This window comes from Copadichromis virginalis, linkage group LG17, assembly GCF_057382275.1.
Source record: "Copadichromis virginalis isolate Kocher_CV1m ecotype Utaka linkage group LG17, C_Virginalis_male_GT1.1, whole genome shotgun sequence".
NCBI lineage: Eukaryota > Metazoa > Chordata > Actinopteri > Cichliformes > Cichlidae > Copadichromis > Copadichromis virginalis.
In genome coordinates, this window is record NC_140634.1 from 6,066,687 (window position 1) to 6,092,103 (window position 25,417).

The 25,417-nt window shown below is 40.6% G+C and overlaps 1 pseudogene across 1 annotated transcript in view; it reads left to right on the forward strand.

The window, feature by feature from the left end:
* Window positions 1–16,659: 16,659 nt before the first annotated feature.
* The window catches only part of LOC146688883 (prestin-like), a 45,740-nt pseudogene continuing 36,982 nt past the window's right edge, over window positions 16,660–25,417 (forward strand). The window contains exons 1-4 of the transcript XR_014916043.1: window positions 16,660–16,868; window positions 20,952–21,215; window positions 22,254–22,393; window positions 22,584–22,694. The product of XR_014916043.1 is annotated as a prestin-like (transcript). The remainder of the gene's footprint in view (window positions 16,869–20,951; window positions 21,216–22,253; window positions 22,394–22,583; window positions 22,695–25,417) is intronic.

The window sequence follows — 25,417 nt, forward strand, 5'->3', positions numbered from 1 at the left end:
TCCAAGTCCTCCTTTTATTGTTTTGTCCTAATTACGTGTTTGTCTTATTGACCTTTGTATTATGTCCAATTGTTTTGTGTCCTCCAATTCCTCCTTTTATTGTTTTGTCCTAATTATGTGTTTGTCTTTTTTGACTTTTGTATAATGTATAATGTTGACTTTTGTATAATGTCCAATTGTTTTTATTCAGATTGTACGTGGTTAGGGTCAGGATGTGTTGTGTCCAATTGTTTTTGTATGTCCCGTGTGGTTAGGGTTAGGATTGGTGAGGGGGTCGGGATACCCCCAGCCCAGTGGCCAAAGACCCTCCTGAGGCAGCCGTCAGGGAACCCTACGCTACCCAAGCGGGCGGACAGGCGGCGCTGGCCGGTTAGGGGAAATCAAGTTGGGAGTCCGGTCCCCGAAGGTGCTTGCTAGTGATGTGCGATACCACTGATTTCCCATCCGATATAGGGTTGCCAACCGTCCCTTAAAATACAGAATCGTCCCGTATTTCGAAACAAAAGTACACGTCCCGTATTGAGCTAATAAGGGACGCACTTTGTCCCGTAATACAGTGAGAATCAAAAGTAGTCTATAACTTTTAATGGAATTCATGCTTTGTTTGAAAACATAATTCCCAGCCCCTCTCCTGCTTTGTGACCAATGAGCTGACAGCACACTTATGACAATTCGAGTATGACAATTCAGATTACCGCTCATCTCATTGGTCAAGGAAAGGTCGCTTACGGAGAAAATACCGGAAGACAACAGATGACCACAACAAGAAGCATGGCCAACAGGGAAACAAACGCCGACACTGCGGTGCAAGTCTCGGACGACAGTACACCTAAAGCTGGGCAAACACTGTGCGATTTTTTCAGTCACGTTATTCAGCTCCTGCTCAAACTGCACGATTGACTCGCAGGGGTTAGACGTTGGTAGGTCACGATGCAGGTCTCACACTATACCGCCCGATGCTCTGATGCGACCTGAGTGCTCACACTGTGCCTCCATAAAATGAAGGTTATAACAGAAAATCTGTCGCTCGCTCTCTCTCTCTCCGTCTTTCACTCACACAGACACGCACACCACCACCATCAACTTTGCTAAATTGCTAATGAAAAACATTGATCGGGCAGCTGTGATTGAGCAGCAGTGTAGATCCAACTATTTTCACGGTTGTTGTGTCGTGATAATTTCTGAGGCCACATCGAAAAGGCTCGGATGAGCTTTCCAAAGTTCTACAAGTTGTACCTCCATCGCTTGTGTCCAGATCACACGCTGCACTGCCGTGTTGCGGCGTCTTTTTCGCCGACATTTGTGTTTGCGCGTGAGCAGTGTGACAAACTGCGGTGACACCCTCCCGACCAAGCGATTGATGATCGGGAGCTGGTCGTGAGGTGTTAATCGCGTCTCGTTACCCCACGTATACTACACGATACACGACGCACGATGAAGGCCAAAATCGGGCCGATCGCCAAAACGGTCGCACGACTCAAAAATCGGCTCAAAATGGGCCAAAAATCGCACAGTGTAAGCCCAGCATTACACTCACACAGACACACACACCACCACCATCAACTTTGCTAAATTGCTAATGAAAAACATTGATCGGGCAGCTGTGACTGAGCAGCAATGTAAATCCAACTATTTTCACGGTTGTGTGCCTCCATCGCTTGTGTCCAGATCACACGCTGCACAGCCGTGCTGCTCCATCTTTTACACCAACGTTTACGTGTTTGCGCGCGAGCAGTGTGAGCGGCTGTGGTGAGACCCTCACGAGCGATTGATGATCGGGAGTTGGTCGTGAGGTGTTAATCACTTCTCGTTACCCCACGTATACTACACGATGCACGATGAAGGCCAAAATCGGTCCGATCACTCAAAAATCGGCTCAAAATGGGCCTAAAACCGCACAGTGTAAGCCCAGCATTAGAGCAGCAATGTTTGTTCAGAGAAAGGGAAAAATGGGAAAAGGAAAACACCTGGCTGGAAAAAGTTAATATGGGCATGTGCAGTGAATATCAGTGCTATGTGGCCAGAAGTGTGATAATATAATTTATTTTGTGTAATAAACAACTGTAAGGATAGATGATTACAACAAATAGATGACTAATACATAAAAGTAATACATAGATGAATAATGATGATGAGTTATGATGCGTAATCATGGGAACAAGCGGGTTTACAAACAGGAGCAGCTGATTAGCATTAAGCCAATTGTACTAAATGCACTAAATGTGCACTGTTACAAGAATGTTTTTCTTTCTATTGTTTTCTATTATTTTAAGTTAAGCTGGACAGAGTTCTTTTAAAGAAAGATTTACTTATATTCTCAAAAGTTAAGCATGACAGGCTTCTGTTTAAGAAGGAGACCTGTTTTATTGTGTTAATGTTGTCATTTTGAGCTAAAAATAAATGGCTAAATGATCATTTGTTTCACATGTGTTCATATCACAAAGAATACACATCTACTTAAATCAAATTCAAGTCAAATGGTTAAAAAAATAATTTCACACACAAAAAAAGAGCTAGAAAATTCACCACACTGGGAAGGGTGAAGACAACTGGGTCGCCCGGCCCTGGCCACGAGGTGTCCCTTATTTATTTTTCAGGGAGTTGGCAACCCTAATCCGATACCAAGTAATATTCAAGGTGGTATCAACGATACTGATCCGATACTTTGTACAAAAACGGATTTTATTTATTGTATCTCAAATTATAGCGTCATAATGATTACAGGACATCAGATTACTTGTTCTTATCACTTAATAATGCAGAGTTCATCATATAGAAATAAAAAACCTGAAGTTGTGGCTATTTGAACACCTTGCCTGCCTGCAGCACTAAAGGACTCCGTGAGAGACGTCTGTCTCGCCCTAGCAGCACCTGTCCCTCTCCTCCTCTTCAGTCTCAACATACGCTCCTCATATTCTGTCATATGATTTACTCTGAGGTGTTTGACAAGGTTAGTGATGTTGCCACAACCATACATGCCAACCCTCCTGATTTTTCCGGGAGAATCCCACCTTTCTCCAGATTTTCCACCCGGACAACAAAATTGAAAAACCATATCGCAGAATTCATAGCGCAGCCCAGCCAATTCCAGTCTCCAACAATGACGGCAGCTGCTTAGTTTTAATATTACTCTTGTTTCTCTTTCTGGGTCGCAAAAACTTTTAACATATTTTCAGGTGAGAATGTAGCTGTGTGAACTTCAAATATCTGAGCCGACCGACACATCGTCTTCAAACCCCCGCGGTCTTTCACCACTTGGGTTAAACATGATATATAAGTCACTTTGATAACCTAAAAATGTTCTTGTTTGGCTTTTTCAGTGTTTTATTTGTTTGTGAGTAAATCGGTTTGGCTGAGATTAAAGTTATTAGATTAAATTAAATGTAACTTTATTAATCCCTCGGGTGGGTTCCTCCGGGGTTTTCCCACAGCTGAATAAACGTCAAACAGAAAACTGATTAAACAGAAGTGTGAGACGGTCGAGAGTTTACGTCAGCGCCCGGTTATATTTTAGACAGCAAGGAGCAGACGGCAGTTTGACTCCACCGAGGGAGCTCGTGACGTACTACCCGGCTTTCTTTAGACCGCGAAGGCTGGGTCCTCAGGTGGAAGCAGCCTCTGAATTTGGACACCCCCGCTGTTTCCGGGCCGGCCAATAATAACGGTGACATTTAACGTATTTTATCCGATAAATAAACACTGTAAAATGTATTTATAAACCTGAGCTTCCTCCTGCACTTGTGTCAAATATGGACACGTCTTTGTCCTCATGAAAGTTTGCCTTCACTCAGACTCATGCCCTGGTGTTCCTACCATGCCAAAATATAGAAAACTGTCAGGTAATGAGTTGGAATAAAGTTGAATAAAAACTTGAAACACAGAGATGGATGATATTTTATACTTGTTGCTTTATAAACAGTCAAAGCAAACGGGGTCATTTTTGAGCCCAGAGGACAACAGATGTGATTATTTGCTGCCAGTTAAAAGCTTGAAGTAGTTTAAAAACAGCTTTCTAAATTAACTTTGGCATAAACCCGTCTGTGATCATCTGTTAAAGCAACCGACTCTGGTTGTGAAACGATCCTCACGATAACTGATGATTTATTTTATTTTTTACCCAAAAACAAAGAAAAAATTAATTTTTATGAGGTTTTTATCAGATTTAAATTTGAAATGGAATAAAAAAAATGTTTAAAAATGTTTGAATTAAGTTGTAATTAAAAGTGGGGGAAAATCCACTTCATATTAATTAACAACAGTAATAACACCTCTATGTGAGTGCACTATCATGACATCAAGAACACTGGACAAGCTGTACTGTCTTCAGTAGACAAGTTGGGAAATTGCAACGTTGGAAGACGATGTCAGAAAATATGAGTCCTCCTGCTACTGTTATTGTTATTTTTAGGGGTGTTTTGATGAAATTTAAGGATGCTTTAAAAAGCCCCCAAAAATGCACTAAACCCAACCAAGTGGGAGAACAAGTGCAATAGTGATGGTGGAACCACCATCAAAGCATACAACTATTGATCTGCTGCTCCCCCTCCTTCCGACCAGCTCTGGAGCCTCCTTCCTCCTGAAAGAGAAGCAATCTCTTTGCATGAAGTTTCCCCTTGTGGGACTAATAAAGGTATATCAAAATCAATCAAAACCTACCAAATTTGTCAAATTTTATTTACTCACCGCAGGAATCATACAACCATCTTTTTGTTTCTCGTTGTTGAAATAAAGGCCAAAACACAACCTCAATCGGGATTTTTTTCTCAAGTATTTTTATTAATGTTTAGGCATAAAAAAAAAAAGATTTTTGAACTTCATTTTTTAAAAAATCCACTTTAACCATCCACTTAGGTGGACAAATGATGTGTATGGAGTGACACATCAGTGTCCAATGTAGTGGTTTATGTGCAAGTATACCATCAACACTGGCACAAATACAAGAAAACAGCCTTTGAGTTGCTGTGCACTATAGTGACCATTATGTGTCAAAGAGTTAAGTGATGCCTTTTGGGCTAACCAATGCATCAACAGTCTGTCAAGTTTCAGTAAATGATATACTGAAGCACTTTTTGAATTCAACTATGTATCTAGATGGCATAGTTTTCTCCAGAGACCTCCAACAATGCATCGAAGACAGAAGTAAGGAAAGTGTTACAGCATTTATTGGAAAATATGCTTCATGTGAAGGCAGAAAATGATGAATTCCATGTTACGTGTCTGTCCGGGGCTATATTCTAGACCGCAGACGGACCAAGAGTGACCTGGTGGCTGATAAATCTCCGGTCTGCAGATGAGTTTCCTCTCCATAACCGCCTTGGCTAACATGTGTGATGTAGAGGAGATGGTGTTTGAAAAGTAATAACATATTAATACATTAGCAAGGAAAGTGCAAATGATGACAAAAAGGGGAAAGCAGCTCTGACAATGTTCGGACTGATAAAGAAGCAAATTGATCAAGTGCAGGCTCAGGAGCGCTTTCAAATCATTATCTGTGAGAATGTCTGAATCTAATACGTTTCACAGGCTGCTTTGTCAACACTCCACCTGCATTTTTCAGGTGACTTCTAAATCCAAGGAAGTCAGCAGCCATGTAAATTACTCACAGCTGACTCAGGATTCTTTTGAGGGCAATTTTGGTGACACCCAGCACGTTAACGTCATGGTCCAGGGAAGTGTTGTGCTTCTGGTCCTTTTGGCCTGTGTTGGGCAAAGTCGGCCACCAGCGCTGGCCCAGCCTCACCTGCAAGCCATCGGCAGCAATCCTGCTTTTAAGGCCACTCCATCCACTCTTCACCAGAGACATGACTGAGGAGACAGACTGGCCAAAACACATGGACACAAGACTGACTTTACAGGGAAATGCTGAGGGAAAGACACAGAGACAAGACAGAGACATGAAAGGGACCAAAAAACAACCAAGACCACCTAAACTAGATGTACTGATAAACTCACCACAAGACACTTAACTAGGAAACACAAGTAGACAGTAAACAATAAATATAATATAATATATATTATATTTATATATAGAATAAACACCAGTCAAAAATCCATAAACACAAAAACACTGTATCAACGACCCAAGTACTTCAAGCCAAAGGTCATAAAAGGGGGCTAAGCAAATCACTTCAAGACCCCAGCTGTGACGCTTGGTACAGTCAAAAGTCCACCAGGAACTGATCTTGATGAAATAACAATTAAGCTGCATTTTTTTCTGCTTGTTTTAAATCATTTTCGTTAATTGCATTTACTTTCGCTTTTTAAGTTCTTATTTTCATGGCTATGTAATTACCAAACAAGTGCTCATGTTGTAACGTGCAATGGAGGTGAAGCCAGCCGCGGAGGTGTGCAGGTGGATAGCGAATGAGCAACAGCTTCTGACTTTCCAAAAAGTACTCATTTATTTACAATATCAAAAATAAAAGTGCCTGACAATGGAGGAGAAAGATGGCGGAATAAGCGGTTGTACAATCTGCGGGTCTGATTAAGAAACGTGATTTTGATGTCCTAAAAAATACTTTACTGACAAACTGTTACTCCAAAAGGAAGTAGAACGCAAGCGAAACCCCCTGGAAGTTACTTTGACGGACCTTCAGGCAGATACAAAGATAAACTTAGAGCGATAAAAATGGCTAACCCCAAGCTAACAGGTAGCCTTTCCGACCACGATTACAACCTTGCTGCTATGCAAGAAGCATGTGAGGACGAAGATATAGAAGAGATGGAACTTCAGAAAGAGATCGGAAGACCCATAGGTGACCACACCCCGTTACCAAGTCCCAATCCCAAAAAAATGAAAAGCAAAACTACTGAGAAGCAGGTGAGCATCGAGAATGTGTATGAAATTTTACTTGGCTTCACAAAGAGATGCGAGGAAAGGTTTGATTCGCTTGAAAAGAAGTTGGAAGCCTTCGAACAACGCATTGAAATAAATACACAGGCGACCCAAAAAAACAGAGAGGAAATTGACAAGCTGAAGACGAAGGTGGAGTCGCTGATGAAGGAAAACAAAGAATTAAAGGAGAGCTGTCTGGAGAGTGCACGTTACCGCAGAAGATGGGACCTCAGAATTTTGGGTCTGACAGAGAAGAACAACGAGAATACACGTGAAACAGTGATCGGCATTCTAACAAGAGTGGTTCCTGTATCAGTGGAAAAACTGCAGCTCATGGTTGATACAGTACACCGATTGGGGAAGAAAGACAATGCAGTGAGCAACAAGGTGCCAAGACCAATCATCATACAGTTCGGCATGAGGACGGCAAGGGATGAAGTATGGAGGAAATCCAAAGAGGCCAGGGTCTGCAAAGAACTGAACATAAAATTTAAAGAGGACTTCTCCAAAGAAGACCGTGAAGCTCGGATCAAGCTGTGGCCCAAGGTGCAGGAAGCTCGAAACAACGGCAAAAGAGCATTCCTAAAGGAGGGTTATGCAATAATAGACGGTAAAAGGATCGATCTGTGAGATGCACTTGAAGAAGTCACTACAAGTTAACCAAAAAATGTGGGTATGTATGTGTGTATATAAATGTTTATATATACATATCTGTTGAAAATACACAAATAAAAACTAGGAGAGGGTCAAAAAGCAAAGTCGTAGTTAAATGTGAGCTATGCAGAGCTGAAATTGCCGCATATATAAAGGGGTAGTACTGTGATAGGGTCGGAGTACTGTTATGATTACATAGGTAGGACACTAGGCTTATTCCTGCTTCAAGCACTTTTTTTTTCTTCTAGTAAGTGCCAAGGAAGCCGTTACTGTTCTTGTTTTGTATTTTGTTCTTGCGTTTTTGTTTTTTGTTTTTTCTTTATCTTATAGATGACTGTTCTATTAAGTTCCTTAAATGTTCGAGGCTTAAAAAACAATGTCAAACGTAAGGCCATGTTTTTATTCTGCAAGGAAATTAAGGCAAACATTTTGTTTTTACAAGAAACACATTCTGGTAAGGAAGAGGAAACATTTTGGAAACATCAATGGGGAGATAGTATTCTTTATTCACATGGTACTACTCACTCAGCAGGAGTAATGATCTTATTCAACAAATTTGCAGGGAGAGTTATTGATCATAAAAGCGACGGAATGGGGCATTGGATCATGGTGTTGGTAGAAGTCTGTGAACAGAAAATTATTCTTATTAACGTGTATGGATACAACAACAGGTCTCTAAATAGAAATATGATGTCTAACTTAAGTAAATTAATTGCAAATTGGAGTACTACATATGGTTCTACCCAGGTAATAACTGGAGGCGATTTTAACCTGGCTCCTAACTCATGGCTTGACAGACAACCACAAAGAGGAAATCAACCAGAACACGATAGCATTATTTGTGACTTTTGTGCGACAACTAATATGATCGATTATTGGAGGATGACAAACCCAAATACGAAGAAATATACTTGGTTTAGTCCATCAAATAAAAACGTATGTTCAAGATTAGATTATTGGCTTGTCTCCCAAACAGTATCATCACATGTTACGAAATGTGAGACCCAGCCAACCCCACTTACTGATCATTGTCTGATAAGTCTCTTATTATCTCTACGTAAACAACAAAGATCTGAAAACATATGGAAATTTAACAATAGTTTATTACAAAACGAAGACTTTTGTAAACAAGTTAAAAAACTTAAATCAGAAATTAACTATATGAGCATGACTAATGTCAGTAAATGGGAATGGTTTAAATATAGTGTGAAACAATTAGCTATAGAAACGGGAAAGAAAGTGTCTGCCCTACGCGTACGTGAACAGAAAAATCTAATTGAACAAATTCATTTATTATGTGGTAAACCCTGTATGACTGCGGAAGAGTCAGAACGCTTACAATCTTTACAAAATAAGCTAGATGAGGTGTACTTGATTAAAGCTAAAGGAGCATATGTAAGGTCTAGAGCCAAGTGGATTGAGCATGGAGAAAAGAATTCATCTTATTTCTATAGTCTAGAGAAGCGTAGACAAACAAAGAAAAAAAATAACTAAATTGAGTAAGGATGGCACTATAATTGAGGAACCAAACATAATAAGTGAGGAAATTAACATGTTCTATAGTAATCTGTATAAATCAAGAACTGAAAAAGAAAATGCAGATATCTTTTTTGATATGATTAAAGACCAGGTAAGAAAATTGGAAGAGGATGATAAAACATGGTTAGAAGAAGATTTGAATATATCCGAATTAGATACAGCTCTAAAACAAATGAAAAATGGAAAATCGCCTGGAATTGATGGTCTAACGATTGAATTTTATAAAACCTTTTGGCAAGACATTAAAGATTTGTTATTTAATGGCTTTTTGGATTGTTTAAAAAATGAAGAACTATCCCCAACAATGAAAACAGGATTAATAACCTTATTACCCAAACCAAACAAAGATCTACAAATGCTAGACAATTGGAGACCCATAACACTTTTATGTAACGACTACAAATTATTAGCCTTAGTATATGCAAATAGGCTTAAAAGCGTCTTAACCAAATTGATTGATGAGTGCCAATCAGCATTTATTAAAGGAAGGCAGATTCATAATAACATAAGATTAATATTAGATATGATTGACTATCGATCCTTTATTAATTCAGAAAGTTTAATACTATTTATTGACTTTTTTAAAGCATTTGATTCAATAGACCATAATTTTTTATTTAGATCTTTAGAACTTTTTGGATTTGGAAACAAATTTTGCAAAATGATCAAACTGTTCTACAAGCAAATTTATTGTTATGTTTCGCTCAATCCAGGCATAACATCTAGGATAGACATATTCTGTGGAATTCGACAGGGTTGCCCAATTTCTCCAAAATTATTTATTCTTTGCACTCAATTAATGGCTTACCTCATTGTGAACCATTCAGACATCGAAGGAATAAACATTTTTGATATTGAACTGAAAATAAGTCCGTTTGCAGATGACACAGTAATATTTTTAAAGGATAAATCAATACTCGAGAAAGCATTGAATGTCATTTCAATTTTTTCTAAAGCTTCAGGCTTGTGTCTGAACCTAAAGAAGTGTGAACTTTTGCCACTTTATGACTGTTTGGAAAATAGCATGAGGACAATTCCAGTGAAAAATGAAGTCAAGTATCTAGGCATCTATTTAAACAAAGACATCAACACTAGAGAATCAAAAAACCTAAAAGACAAAATTGATGGCATGTCCAAAACACTAAATCATTGGTTGACGAGAGATATTACAATTTTTGGACGCAATCTATTATCTAAATCAGAGGGCGTCTCAAAGATGGTTTATCCAGCATACTCACTATACATTACCCCGAAAAGTATTAAAAAGGCTAACTCTATAATCTATCAATTCATTTGGCGCAATAAAACACATTACATTAAAAAATCACAACTTGTCAAAGATTATGCCAAAGGTGGTATAAAGTCAATTGATTTTCAATCAATGGTTGGAGTATTTAAAATAAACTGGATAAAAGCCTTCCTCTTAAAACCTGATTCCATATGGTTCCATATCCCAAAAAATATTTTCAAAAAGGTGGGAGGGTTGGATTTTCTCCTGAAATGTGATTTTGATATATTGAAGTTGCCTGTGAAACTGTCAGAATATCATAAGCAGGTCTTGTCTTATTGGAAGATGGTGTTTGCCCATAACTTTTCACCACATTGCTCCACTTTGTGGAATAACAGAACAATTACAATTAATAAGAAGTCATTGTTTATTAAAGAGTGGTTTGAAAAAAACATAATCTTTATAACAGACTTACTTGATGAAAGGGGTCAGTTTCTCTCAATGGGTGTTTTTAATGCTAAGTTTAACATCCAGTGTTCCCTTAGAGAATATGACAAGGTTTGTAAGGCAATCCCCTTACCTCTGTTGAGTTTGACGACTTTAACTGTAACACAAAACTAAAAGGGAGTACTGTTAAAATAACGAACAAATATACGCACTTTTTAAAATGGCCTATCCCCCCCAAAGTCAAAGAAATGCAATTTAAAATAATTAATGGATATTACCCAGCAGCTGAAATGCTTAAAAAAAGGTTTGGGTTTGAGGTAGAGCCATGTGGATTTTGTTCACAAAATGTGGAAAGTATTGATCATTTGTTTTTTTCCTGCTCAGTAACAACTGACTTTTGGCAAGATTTAGTAGACTGGTTGAGTGTAAGAATAGACGGGATGACCCCACTGACTCTAACACAAGTTTTATATAATAATGGTGATCCATCTAAGGAACTATCCATGCTACACAAGGTGGTGATAATTATGGGCAAATACCACATACACAAATGTAAATGGCAAAGTAAAAGACCTTCCCTAACTGTATTGAAAATTGAATTAAAATCTTTTTTGTCATCTTTAGAATTACTGAGGGATTCATGTAATGAGGCTGCTTTGATATGCGACAATGGGACTCAATCTCTATCCTTTTAATGATTGTGTTTTTGGTGTACTAAGTAAGCCACATGTATGTTAAAGTTTTCACAGAAAGGAAACTGTTATATGTCATAAGAATGGCCTTCATATATTTATGTATGTTGGTTTTTTGTTTTTTTTGTTTTGTTTTTTTTGCTTTTAGTTTTCTCCTATTTCGTTTGGTTTCAACCTTTTCAACATGTTGTTGCACTAATGTTGTCTCCCAACGAGAGATTGTAATATGTGCATAAATTTAAATAAAGTATGAAAAAAATAAATAAATAAAAGTGCCACCTCTACCACACATTACTAAAGAGCACCCTAGTCCGCGTACACACGGGAGCATCCATTACAGGAGGAGTGCGAAGAAGAACAAAAAGGGGGTGACACCAGTCGTGAGACAGGAGGCGCCGCCATGTGGTGATACACTGCATTACAATAGCAACTGTTACAATGTGAGATCATTTGGTTGTTCACTTGACTGGTTTGTTCTTATATCTTTATACTCTAGCTAGCCCATGGTCGAGAAATGGCCCGCCTGCTATTGCTTGTAATCTCCTTCCATCACCAACAGGGGATCACAATCTCAAAAAATTCCACATATTGATGCAGTTGAGAGACGTGTAGTCTTTTCTAAGGTAATTACAAGGTAGGGCACACTAGCGCCACCAAGGGAGGAGGGTGGGCGGCTTTAAGTGTAAAGCAAGGGTTGTGAAAAAGTGGACTGAATGTCATGGACATTCCCCATCTTTCAGTACCCAGTGAGAAAATATTGTATAATCTCTTCTATAATTTGGTTGCACATCATTCTTGCATCTAATGCTTAGTTTTCTTATCTCAGCTGTAGTTCTGTTACAATTTGGAGAACCATCCATGGAACCAGTTGGGTCAGCAGCCACGTCCCCTTTATGTTGTTTGTCCAGAAGAATAAAAAATAAGTAAACAAAAATAAATAACATTTTCTATGCACACTGTGTTTAATCTGTGTGATGATGCTGCGCTGAATTTTTAGACATTCCTGTGAACAACACTATATAACCTTAACGTGAGGAAAATGAAGGGCTGGCTCAGAGTCAGCGATCTGAGAGCCAGACCAGCCAAAAGCACTCCTGCACCGTGAGTAGGTGGGTTAAACCATACTGACTTGTTTCAGGTGTCAACGTCTTGAATCTTTCTTTGGCACGATGAAGATGATTTGGTTCAAGTTTTACAGAGTTAATCTTGGGTTTCATTCTTTTGGGGTCTTTTTGGGTGTTTCTGGTCTCTTGTCAGTTAGGTTCCTCTGTGTCATCCCCGTGTCTCCTGTGAGAGTCTGTCGCGTCCTCTGTGTTTGTTTCAGGCTTTGCTTCTCCTTTCTCTGTCTTTGTCAAGGTCTCTTTGTCATGTCTGCTTGAATCAAGTCCACACATCATAGTCATAGTTTCAGTGTTAGTACTTCTGTTTTATTTTGACTGTCTCTTGAGTTCGGTGTGTTCAGTTTTGCTTCCCCCGTCTCGTTACGTCTAATCTGTTCCTGCCATGTTCCCATGTGTTTCCACTTCGCTCTTCACCCCACAGTGTCGTCTCTGTCTTCCTCAGTCCTTGGTCAGAGCATGTATTTCCGTGCACCAAGTTTTCTAGTGTCTTTCCAGTTTAGGTTTTTTTCATTGGTTCATTGGTTTGGTTTTCTTGTTTCGTCTATGTTTGGTAATCAGCCTTTGTTATTGTTACTCCCTGCCTCTGTCTCTCTGTATTTGGGTTCTCCCTCTTTCCGCAGTTGATTTCTCATATAAGAGTTGAACATGATCCAAGTTCACATTTTTTGGTTCTCAGCCGGGGTCTGCCTGTCTTTGTTTTGTTGTCAGAAACTTTACATTTAATTCAGTAATCTGATATCACGTTTTCATGTACAAGATGCAAACAAGTATGGTTTCAGTGTCATACTGGAACCACTGAAAGCCAAGAGGTAAATGGTCTGTAAATGGTAAATGGCCTGTATTTGTATAGCGCTTTACTAGTCCCTAAGGACCCCAAAGCACTTTACACATGCAGTCATCCACCCATCCACACACTGGTGATGGCAGCTACATTGTACCCACAGCTGGGGCGCACTGACAGAGGCGAGGCTGCCGGACACTGGCGCCACCGGGCCCTCTGACCACCACCAGTAGGCAATGGGTGAACTGTCTTGCCCAAGGACACAACGACCGAGACTGTCCAAGCCGGGCTCAAACCGGCAACCTTCCGATTACAAGGCGAACTCCCAACTCTCAAAGTAGCTGAAGATAAAACAGAAAAACATGAAGGTGATTTTCCTGGATTACAAGGCGACCTCCCAACTCTTGAGCCACGGTCGCCTCGTAGGTTTTTACTGTATGATGGGCAGGTGTGTGGTTCAGTGGCTCACTGGAGATTATCTCGGAATGAACACAGTTCTTTGTGTTAATGAGTCATTCAGCAGCTGCCATGTCCGTCGCCTGTGCTTGATTGAGAAGAATGATTCTCAAATCGTACACAGTGATCCCAAGTTGATCCTTTGTGAAGAAGATGGGTTTGAATTACATTGCCAGTCTCTCCAGAAAACCCATACTTGTAGTCCACATATGGTTAGAAAAAACAAAACAAAAACCCCACACTGCACTGCAACTGACTGAAATGAAAGGCTTGGGTGGAGCTCTGACTGAGCTGTCTGTGAGGTGGAGATGGGAAGGCGGTGGGTTGCACGAATGAGAGTCTAAGTGGGAGAATGAGGAGACTGATTGGCTCAAAGAAGGCAGGCAAGAAGAAGATTGGACTAGAGCAGAGGTGTCCAACTCCAGGCCTCGAGGGCTGGTGTCCTGCAGGTTTTAGATCTCACCCTGGGTCAACACACCTGAATCACATGACTAGTTCATTACCAGCCTCTGGAAAACTTCAGGACATGTTGAGGAGGTCATTTAGCCATTTAAATTGGCTCGATCCTGCAGGACAATGGCCCTTGAGGCCTGGAGTTACGGTTGAGAATGAAAACGTGGGAAAGTGGTAGTGATGTGAAGAACAGATAAGCAGGCATATGAGTCATTACAGACCTTCCTTATTGAACTTACACATAAACTTCATTTGATTTTTCGTGTCTGCTAAACATTTAAGAACTTGTATAGAAATTTGACACCTAATCATTGCAGGGAACGTTGACCTCTTTCAGGTTAAACAAATATGCTGCCACAAAGCATCAAACTGATATTTATTGTCACTACGAAACCTTTACCTCGAACAAAATGAGTGTAGGCCGATTACATCGTTTTCTTTTGTGGATGGGAATGAGGGCAACCATGAAATGCTGGAAATGATCTTGTCAGAACAGGTTTTCAGAAGTAGTTAAAGTTGATTGGCGATTTTCATGACAGGTGAGGGTTATGCATGATTATTTATCTGTTGTTTGTTTTCTTCCCATATGCACCCCTCCCACAAATGCACACAAAAGTACCCACATTCAGTTGTATACACACTTACATGCAGTGTGTACGTTTCTGTGTATACATGTACATGTCATGTAGGACTTCCAGTGTGCCTTGTCTTGCTCTGTCTTATCTCTGATTTAATCTTGTTGTGTATCTGTCTCTGTTGTCTCGGTCAAACAAAAGTATAGCACAGAATACACTCACAGGCCACTTTATTAGGTACACCTGTTCAACTGCTCACTCATGTGTATGTGTCAATCACATGGTAGCAACTCGGTATGCTTAGGCATGCAGACATGATCAGTCTGCTAAGTTTGAGAGGAATACAGCCAGACTCCTTTGAGCTGATAGGAAGGCAACAGTAATTCAAGTAAAAACTACAGTTACAACCAAAGTAGTGTCTCTGAACACACAACACATGGACCCTTGAAGCAGATGGGCTGCAGCAGCAGAAGACTGCACCTGGTGGCAACAAGCTGAGACTACGGTTTATATGGGCTCAGCAAAATAGCAAAAAATTAGAAAAATGTTGCAAAGTCTGGTGAGTGTCAACTTGTGCTGCAACATTCACAGTTATAATTATGCACAAATGACATGAAAATATGATCAGGGTGCTGCTGCTGTGGTATCAGGGATATTTGCTTGTTGCACTTCAGGTCCCTGAGCTTCTATACATATATATGCAACAATATTAATATGCATTACTTTTATTGTTCATAATTATACATTTAAATATAAAAATACACTTTTAAACATGAGTTAGTTCCATAATCCAGGAGGGGAAAGTGGAAGCCAAACCAGCCACTTAAACTCAGCTGAGAGCACCACTGCAGCACCCTCGGTCTCTGCTTCAGCAACTTAACTGACTATTAGCAGAGTTTTCTCTGGTTTTATTTTCACTTAGTTCAAAATAAAATACTAAAAAAATAATACTAAAAAAAGTTCTATCTAGCCATTTCACGTTGACCAATACCTGTTAAACCTGAGCAAGCACACCCCTGTGCAGAGGTTGTGCAGCAGAGGACAAACAAACTTTGCTTAACCTACTTTTTTTGCATGACTCTGTTGGAGCTGGGATATTTGGTTAGACTCACACTGCTGTGTGACTTTCTGCTGTTGTTCATGAGATGTTTACCACCCAGAGTTTTTTCAGTGCAAAAAAGACACATTTGTCCACACAGCTGTTAAGGCATAGTTCACCTGTAATAAACTGGACGTGGCTTTTCTTTAGGCATACGAACAGTTTGCGGCTGCGCAGAGTACAGCTGACGGTCAGAGTGTGGACGGATTCATCCTTAGTAACTTCACACAAGACGGGAAAAGTCTCCCTGGAAGCACGGCAGCTTTCTCTGAGCGCTCTTTCTCTCTGACTGCATTCTTGTGACTTCACACAGACCATAAATAAACTTAAACTAAAGTCATTTTTCCTCATTTACAGTTACGCGAGTGCTCACTCCAAAGCCGAATCCTGGCTTGCAGCACGTGTTGGTGACCAACACGGCACCGGGAGGAGGGGGCCAGGCCTGCCATACGTCAAACACTTTCTGCTTTCATCATCCACCCCCTGTCCCCAAACACGAGAGCTCCCACTCTGACTCCAGTAGATGAGTGTCTACAGCGGTGTTGTGTGTCTGTAATAAATGTGCCTGCCATATTTGGTATTTATCTTGAGAGAGAACAGGAAATGCCAGATTTGGAAAACCTTTTAGACAAAAACTGCTAAAATGTAAAGGTCCCCTTTCCTTTCTGTCTTCTAGCACTGATAATAAAGCATAGCAAGAACATAAAGTAGGCCTGCCCTTTGTTTTAGGACTACAAAGTGGGATGATAAAGACAACAACGCATGCGTGCAGAGCTACTCCCGTTCTTGCGGACCGGAAGTTGCAAGAAAGTTTTAAGCAGAGGGACTCATCCTGTCCGCACATCCTATCTGTGGTTTATCGTCAGCGTTTGGTGCTCGAAAGGACGTTGCCCTTGTTAAACTTCAACCGAAGAGGTCAGTGTATGTACTTGTGTTCTCCTTGAGCCGACAGCATCTTAGCGGCTGGAGGGAAACAAGGAGGATGGAGGTGAGCGAAGTGTCTTTGCTAGTATCTTTGAGTTAGCTTGTTTCCCTGTGAGGAGGTGAAAGCTTCTGTCACAGCCACGGGAGCTGCTGTAGCTACGCTCGCCGTCGTACCTGTAGTACATATTGGCCCTTTAATTAAAATTTCGTGTCTCCGCTTTGAATTTATCAAAGCTGCTTTTTACAATGTGATGTGAGCGAGCTAGCACAGGAGAGGAAATGGGAAGAAGCGCGAGGCGTTCAACTGTCGGCGCGAGAATGACTGAACAGGAGACTTTATTCTGCATGATATATAAAACCTCTGACATAAGTCTGTTAATGTTCAGGACCTGTTCCACACACGGGGAAAAACAAGCAAGTGTTACTCATTTGCATATTATTATATATAAAATAATAAATATAGATTTAATAAATAATTAATGTAAATATCAAATACAGAACTGTATTCTAACCTTTCTAACAGTCGCCTGCTATTCTCACAGTATCACAGTAGTTTCATTCACTATTTATCTGCATAGCCAGAGATTTGATTTTTTTTTGTTTTTTTGGATTGACTTTGAAGGTATGGAACGCCAGGACTGCCATAATGAATTAATTAAATACACCATTAAATAATTAATTAAATGTGGCAATAATTAATTAAAATTGGAATTAATTAATTAAATAAATAGTTATGACACATGTAATTAATTAATTATTGACACATTTAATTAATTATTTATGTATTTCACATTTTAATTAATTATTGACACATTTAATTAATTATTGACACATTTAATTAATTATTTAATGATATATTTATTTATTTCATTTTGGCAGTCCTGGCGCCTGGCTCTCGTCATGAAATAATTTTATCTGTCAGCCTCACCCATCAAACTCAGGGGGCGGGGTTAACGCTGCCCATGCAGCTTCTCTAACATTTGATTGGTTGCCGTGCAAAGTAAGTCAAAACAGGTCGATCCTAGATAATCGATTGCTTGTGTAGACTTGGGGCAGCCAGTTATCCCAGAATGCAGATCAAATCACAGGCAGCAATGGTGGTGGTGTAGTTTTAAAATACCCCGTTTTTCTGTCACCAGCTACACTTTTAACAGTGTTTTAGCTGCGAATGTCGCGACGTATGTCTGGTCAGGTTGTCAACATAGAACATGCTTGCAAAAGTGCTCAGATGTTTTCAGAGATTTCACTAGCTCTGCTAACAGTTAGCATGCAGAGCGCACCGAGGGGGTACATTAACCGGTTTGTTTACATATTCCACTCTCCGTGTTCCACATGTTGCATTCGCAGATTCTCATTTTCACCGAACGATCGTCTCTTTCCGCCTGGTCTTGTGTCTCTGTGCTTCTGTAACATAAAGAACGAGCTGACATTTTTCTCACGAAACCAGCGATCAGCTCAACAGACCCTCAGTTTACCTGCATGCATCCTCCTCCTCATCTGTCAGCTGTTTAACACCTGCTGCTAATTCAAGAAACACGCCTAGTTACCTGGTGATAGTCACAGTTTAACTGGGCAGCCGGTGCTCGATATAACGCAATGTCAGCGCATTTTTCTGCACAAGATAAGTAAATATAGTATTTTCCCCGAGCGCAGAGCTGCTGGAGCTTGTTTCCTTACAGAGCACTTTATAGGCGAACAGCTTTATCAGCGGCTGATGTCCAATCACCAGCACACAGCTTTCAAACCTCAGCTGAGTTTTAGCTCTCAGTGGTTAAACGCTGGACTTCATTCACTCAGGTTCTGTCTGTCGGGTCACGTTTACTTCGCTGTTTTATTTACAACTGAGCAAATCGGTTTGGCTGAGGTTAAAGTTACGTTTCATAACTGCATAGTTTCACAGACGTTTAATGGTTCACTGGCACATGTGTTAGACTGAACTATCATCTAAATATCATCTGTTTTTTAATAGTTATTCAACTGTATTCTAAGCACCAGCTGTCTGTTAGAATGTGATTTTTTTTCTCTCTCTGTTGGCAGAGGTATAAAAATGCGCAGGAAAATCTGACGTGCATGGCGAACTTCACCGACGATATTTAGGGAGGAATAAACACACATCAAACATAAATGAACCATTTGCCTGTCTCCATAATTGAGAGAATTTTCTCTTCTTATGTCAACACTCTCTCTCTTTTTTTTTCTTTTTTTTTTCTTTTTCGGTCATGTTATGTTTACCTGTCAAAGGCTTGTTACAAACTATGAAACACATTGTGCAGACTTCTGGATGTTAGAAGAAAACTAATACTGCTCATGAATGAGACTAAAGTCAGGAAGGTGTCCTTTAAAACTAAACATGTTAATAGGACCTCCCTGTTTATATCATAGTTTATGATATAGCACGTGTATTTCAGTAATAGCCTGCTGAGGCCACTATACGTGCTGGCCTCATATCAAATGTGAAGGCAGACTGAGTCTATGTTTGACGTTTGTTTATATCTAATCTTCCTTTTCAAACATTTAAACAGCAGCGAGTCTGCAGCTGAGGGAATACAAATTCAAATTGTCGGAACAGGTTTGCTCGTTTCTTGGATTCATTTGGTGATTTATTAAATGTATAACTGTTATTCTAATCTGCTGCTGAGTCTCTTACACTTTTCTTTATGCTGTATATTTTCACGTCTCTGGAATAGTTGGCAGTTAGATAGTCAGCTGGGAAACTTTGTGTTAACTCATGGAGCTGAGGATATCGTGGATATGCTGACCTCGCTGCGTGGTGTACAGAGCGAGGTCAGCATGATTAATATTCACAATAAAAATATTAGCCGAACATCATGAAGTCTGTATGTGTTTCATAGTGTCGAACAACCTTTGTACAGTTAAAGCCAGCAGTTACTACATGACGGAAACTCTTTTATGTGTTTATACACAGGTCACGCTGATTACTGAACAAAAACCCAAAGATCAGATGTTAAACAGATTTATTTGCTCTCTCTCCTCCTTAAACATGTTTTTAATGTTAGTTATAATTCAGAATTGGCGACTGAAACACGTAGGACACATAAGAACATCAGGAAATAAAACACCGATAAATATAACCTCAGTAAAAGAAGTCAGCGGGGGTTACTACAGCTGTGTACCGGGGCCTGCGCTTTGTCGGTGGGATTGCTTGCGAGGCGAGCGGGTCTATCCCACGCTTTGCCGTGAGACTGGGCAGACATCTCCGAAATCATCGAAACACTTTTGCAATAGTTCTGTTAGCTTCCACATGCCGGTTGTTGTGTGCTAGAAACAATGGCCACCAGGCCAAAGCAATGGTTTTGACTCGATCAGCGTTAACCCCGCCCCCTGAGTTTGATGGGTGAGGCTGACAGATAAAATTATTTCATGATGAGAGCCAGGCGCCAAGACTGCCAAAATGAAATAAATAAATATATCATTAAATAATTAATTAAATGTGTCAATAATTAATTAAATGTGTCAATAATTAATTAAAATGTGAAATACATAAATAATTAATTAAATATGTCAATAATTAATTAATTAAATGTGTCAATAATTAATTAAAACGTGAAATACATAAATAATTAATTAAATGTGTCAATAATTAATTAATTACATATATCATAACTATTTATTTAATTAATTAATTCCAATTTTAATTAATTATTGCCACATTTAATTAATTATTTAATGGTGTATTTAATTAATTCATTATGGCAGTCCTGGCGTTCCATAGAAGGCACCATGTCGAGGTGTAATCCAAGTACTTAACCAGACCAGCTACGTGTTTCCTCTTTTATAAACGTTACCCACATGCATGGCTTTGTTCCTGGATCGTGGTCCATGAAGACGTGTGGTTGCAAGACTTCTGGGAGAGAGGTTTGCCTGTAGCTGTAAAACACTGCACACCTACCCTGAGGAAACTCTATGCCTTATGATTTATTCAGCAAACCTTTCCCCCAGTACATCAGACTTAATGCAAGCCATTACATAAGCTGGTCAGAGACCAAATATTTACTCGAAAGTTGCATCATTGCAAATCAAACTGAAATCTTTGTCAGCATAGCAAAGGGCTTTCTTATTATCGTCACCCATGCTTGTAGAAATCATAACTATCTTGTCATGTCTTGTCCTCGCTTGCTCTGAAAAGGTTTAAGGAATGAGGATATACCAGCCGAGAAGAAAAAGCGGGAGAGATAAACTACACGGGACATAGATTCTACGCCAGCCCTCCGGCCTCTACCATGGAGCAAGAAGAAGAAGTGGTGGCTGCAGCAGCTCGAGAGGATGAAGACTCCCAGCTGATTTACAGGATCGAGCGTCCTGTCTACAATGAAACTCTGATCCAGGCACAGCTTCTTAAACGCAAAGAAGACACCACCACAAATTGTCAGAAGCTGGCAGAAAAGTTCCAGTAAGTCTTTCTCTGGACATTTCCTGTCAACATGTCGTTGAACAGATCAGCATCGACATAGATCCACACACAAGATCCCAGTGTGCTGTATAAACTGAAGCCAGAAGACAGTGGGAAATCTGTGGGAGTTGATGTGCAACCTTCGAATGTCCTTTAGATGAGTGGAAAAATAAGACGTTTAACACATTAAAATGCAAAAAAGCTCCAACACTGATCTTCAAATAGATCATGTTGCATTCTAACATTTAAAAACAAATGAAAAAGTTATTCAGAGCTAAACTGCACAAACCCGGGATCCTCTGTCCCTGCTTTTTATTTGGGAACTGATGCAGCTGGGCAAGCAAAAAGGGGGAGAAGTCGGGGGTTAAATAAGCCGCCCGAACAAGGCTGGGAAATGACATGCTAATGCCAGCTCGCTGGCAATTTGGGACTGAGACAGGTGGGAGGGCTTACTGAGGGGAGCTGAGGAGGAGGAGGAGGTCTTCATACAAAAGCAGAGATGTGCTTTGGAACCGTACAGCGAGCAACCCGGGAGTTAGTGAAGAACGGGTCTGCACTCATAACCATCCACAGGACGCAGGGCAAAAGGGAGCGAGGCAGAGGGTGTGGCAGAGCTCAGGGTGGGAATCGACACAGTGACACGTTAGAGTCATTTATAGAGATGCTTTCTTGTCATTTTGCAGAGGGAACAACAAAAGTGTCATAAAGTTGTAAAACATTGATGTTTCTTAAATAACTCTTGGCTATAGTGCAGAGTGAGGGTGAATGTTGGGGCTTAAATCTGTAACAGCAGAACAAACATTATCACTGAAATGATATTTCTGTGGTGTAAGAAAGAACAAATATCTGTTAACCAGTGTAACTCACGTGGTGCTGCTATTAAAGGTATAGTAGGGCTATTGTAAGCACGAGTCATTCCAAAGTTCAGCTAACACGAGGGGGCTTCTTGAATCCTGCAGTCAACAACATGAAAGCGACTCCAGAAAAACTTTGTCTGTGGAGGCTTTTAAAAATCTGATTGGTGTTGAATATCCACAGGTGTTCTTCAGAGAAGGCCAAGGCAGCAGCTCTGAGCTTCATGCCTATTCTCTCATGGCTGCCGTCGTATCCAGTCAAGAAGTACCTCTTTTCAGACGTGGTCTCAGGTCTCAGCACGGGAGTCGTGCAGCTTCCACAAGGTCAGTGAACTGTGCAGCAGCGCCGTGTGAAGCACCGAGGCTGCGAGCAGGGCCGGCTGCGGCTCCAGAGGAGCAGTTTCTGCTTCATGCTGACTCTGTTTTGCCATCGCTGACACTTTGACACTGTGATGGAGTCACTGAACCTCCAGGATTGTTTATTTGGAAACGTGTTATCTTCCCTGCTCCACAGGACTAGCCTACGCTATGCTGGCTGCGGTGCCTCCTGTTTATGGTCTGTACTCCTCCTTCTACCCGGTCCTGCTGTACACCTTCTTTGGCACGTCCAGACACATATCAGTAGGTGAGAGAGCCGTCTCTGTTCTGACCTCATGGCCCTGTGTGACCGGCTCTGCCCACGTACAAGAAAACAGTTACAATATGCTCGTCATTGTTCCATAAGCTCCACCCTCTTATTTACTCCCTGCCCCCAACACACACACAACAGAAAATTTCATGTTCTGCTGTTGAAGCTACATGTACAGAGGAGAGAAATTAAAGGTACCGCCGCCATGGCGATGCCCCGACCTAAATATTTATCAAAATATTTATTTATTGTTTGAAATCGATCCAAACAGACACACCCTGACACGGTCTGACGTTTCCTTTCAGTTTAGTGTTAAATGTAAAGTTGGTGTTAAGGTTCTCGCCAAGAAAGAAGCTTTTAAATAAGATGTATAAGAAGAAAATGATTGTATATGAAGGAAACTGCTGCTTCCTGGATGTGTCACTGATTGCTAGCTTCTTCATTTTCCAGCTTGATGTTCGTTTGGAATAAAGAAACCATGGAAGCCAGCTCCTCTGGTTCACTGCAGCTGTGTGCTCGGCCACGGCTGCTTCCTCACGTCTAACAGTATTTCCAGTAATGCTTTGCTGCCTATTATGAGGATAGGAAACTATAGCTGATTTGTTTCCAGCCTGACTCTCCTGACATTGTCCAGAATTTGTCTCTCATTGGCTCCCCCTCTGTTCCCCATGTCTGCTTTCAAAACACCAAGATGGTGACGTTCAGACGCACCGAGCTGTTTTCTTTTCTCGCTTGCTTTTTGAGAGAAGACAAATGTAGTTAAGATGATGTCATTTTTACATGGTTGAGCTTTTTATAGATTTCTTAATCCACATTAATGGTGTCACATCCAAGTCTTGCAGGCAACTAGTCACTTTCCACACAGCTGTGTCTGTAGTGACTGTGAGGTGTACTGGGTTACACAGTGATTCAGATTATGAGATGAAAGGTGTGGAGGAAATGTTTGTATGTGTGCTAACTGTGTGCTTAGCTTTCACGGGAGGCATTTCAGCGACCTCACCCTGTGACAGCTTCCTTTCCTTGAAATGGGTCCAAGTCTCAAATGCCAGCTGTGACCTATGAGTCCCTCTGACAGTTGGACCCAATGAAGCACCTCACAAACAGGAAGTGTTCCTGTAAAACTGTCACATGGTGAGGAAACAACACGTCACATTATGGCAGAATAAGACACAGATGAGCCTGTCATCAGACAGCGCACACTTGATGAACAGCACCAAAGTGCTGCAGTGATGTTTGGTTTAGTGCAACTGTGTGTGGGAGAGGTTTTCCTGAAAAAGGACAGGTGCGATAAAAATATTACGTTTCATTTTGTTAAAGCCAACTGTGCTTTTAGTAAACCTTCGTGGTCCTCTTCGTATGTGCGATGGTTTGGATATTTCTCTGTGAAGAACGGAAAGAGCTGAAAGAGCTCCGTGGTCCCACAGACTAAACCACAGTGCTTCATGTCTCACACACTTTGCATAGTGAGATTCAGTTTCTGCCTTCCAGACGAAGGCTTCTGCTCCCACAGTGCAGATGATCTCGTCACAGCTGTGTTACTTTGTAGGTTACAGTTTGTTCTTCTGTTTGCAGTAGTTTGTACCGTGGTTCTCTGTCTGTGTGCACGTGAGGGTGGATAACTCTACCTACAGGTGCAGGTTCTGAAAGCAAATAAGAAAACCCCGTTATCACATGATAGACGAGGTGTGTGTGTGTGTGTGTGTGTGTGTGTGTGTGTGTGTGTGTGTGTGTGTGTGTGTGTGTGTGTGTGTGTGTGTGTGGAGTGACGTCATGTTAAGACTCCATTCATATTTGACTGACATCCACGAGGTCTTCAAGCTCCACTAATGATTTTATTGGTTAAAAACTGACAAAACCTTCTAACTTAAACTGTCATTCATACATGTGTATTGATATTATACAGACAGTGCTGTATACATGCTGCTTACCTTCTCACTGAGAGTGTTTATGGGGACTGTAAATATGACGTTATTACCTGATCTTCAAACGTTCCTAAAATGTTTTTAAAATTCTGATTAACATTGAGGAAGTGATGCTGGGGCTCACATCTGCATCCAAATGTCACCTTTGACCTCTACCTTTAAAGTAAATACTGCCCACAGAGGCTTAACCTTGTGCTCTGGTTTCAATCCAAGCAGGTTTAAATGTTTTTAGTCTCTTAGGCTATGTTCACTCTGCAGGTCTTGATGCTCAATTCAGATTTTTTGATCAAATCCGATTCTTTTGTCTGCTCATTCACACTACAAATAAATTGTGACAGCAAACGCGCAAAAGAAGACGTCACAGACAACGCGCTCTGTTCAGACCCAGAGCAACAGTATGTTTGACTGATGACCTTAATATAAAGACTTCGGACTTCATGTTTCCCAATTTTTGCTTTAAGTTATTTTGTTATTTACATAATAATGTAGATAACCTAATAATGATCCTTATTGCTGTTTTAGAGGAGCAGTGCTTCAGAGGATAGATTTCTGTCAGAATCTGCAGATTATACGGTACAAATAAAATGTTCACGTTTCTCCAACGTTGTCTTCCAAACAGTTTCACGGGATGGTCAGGAAACGTCCGCGATGTCTTCTCCGGCGCTGATAATTGGCGTCTGTCTTGTGTCAGTGACGTAAAAGACGGATTTAATGCGACATGACCATCAAACAGCAGTCGATTTCTGAAACATCAGATATGTATCGGATTCAGGACCACATATGAAAGTGACCCAGGTC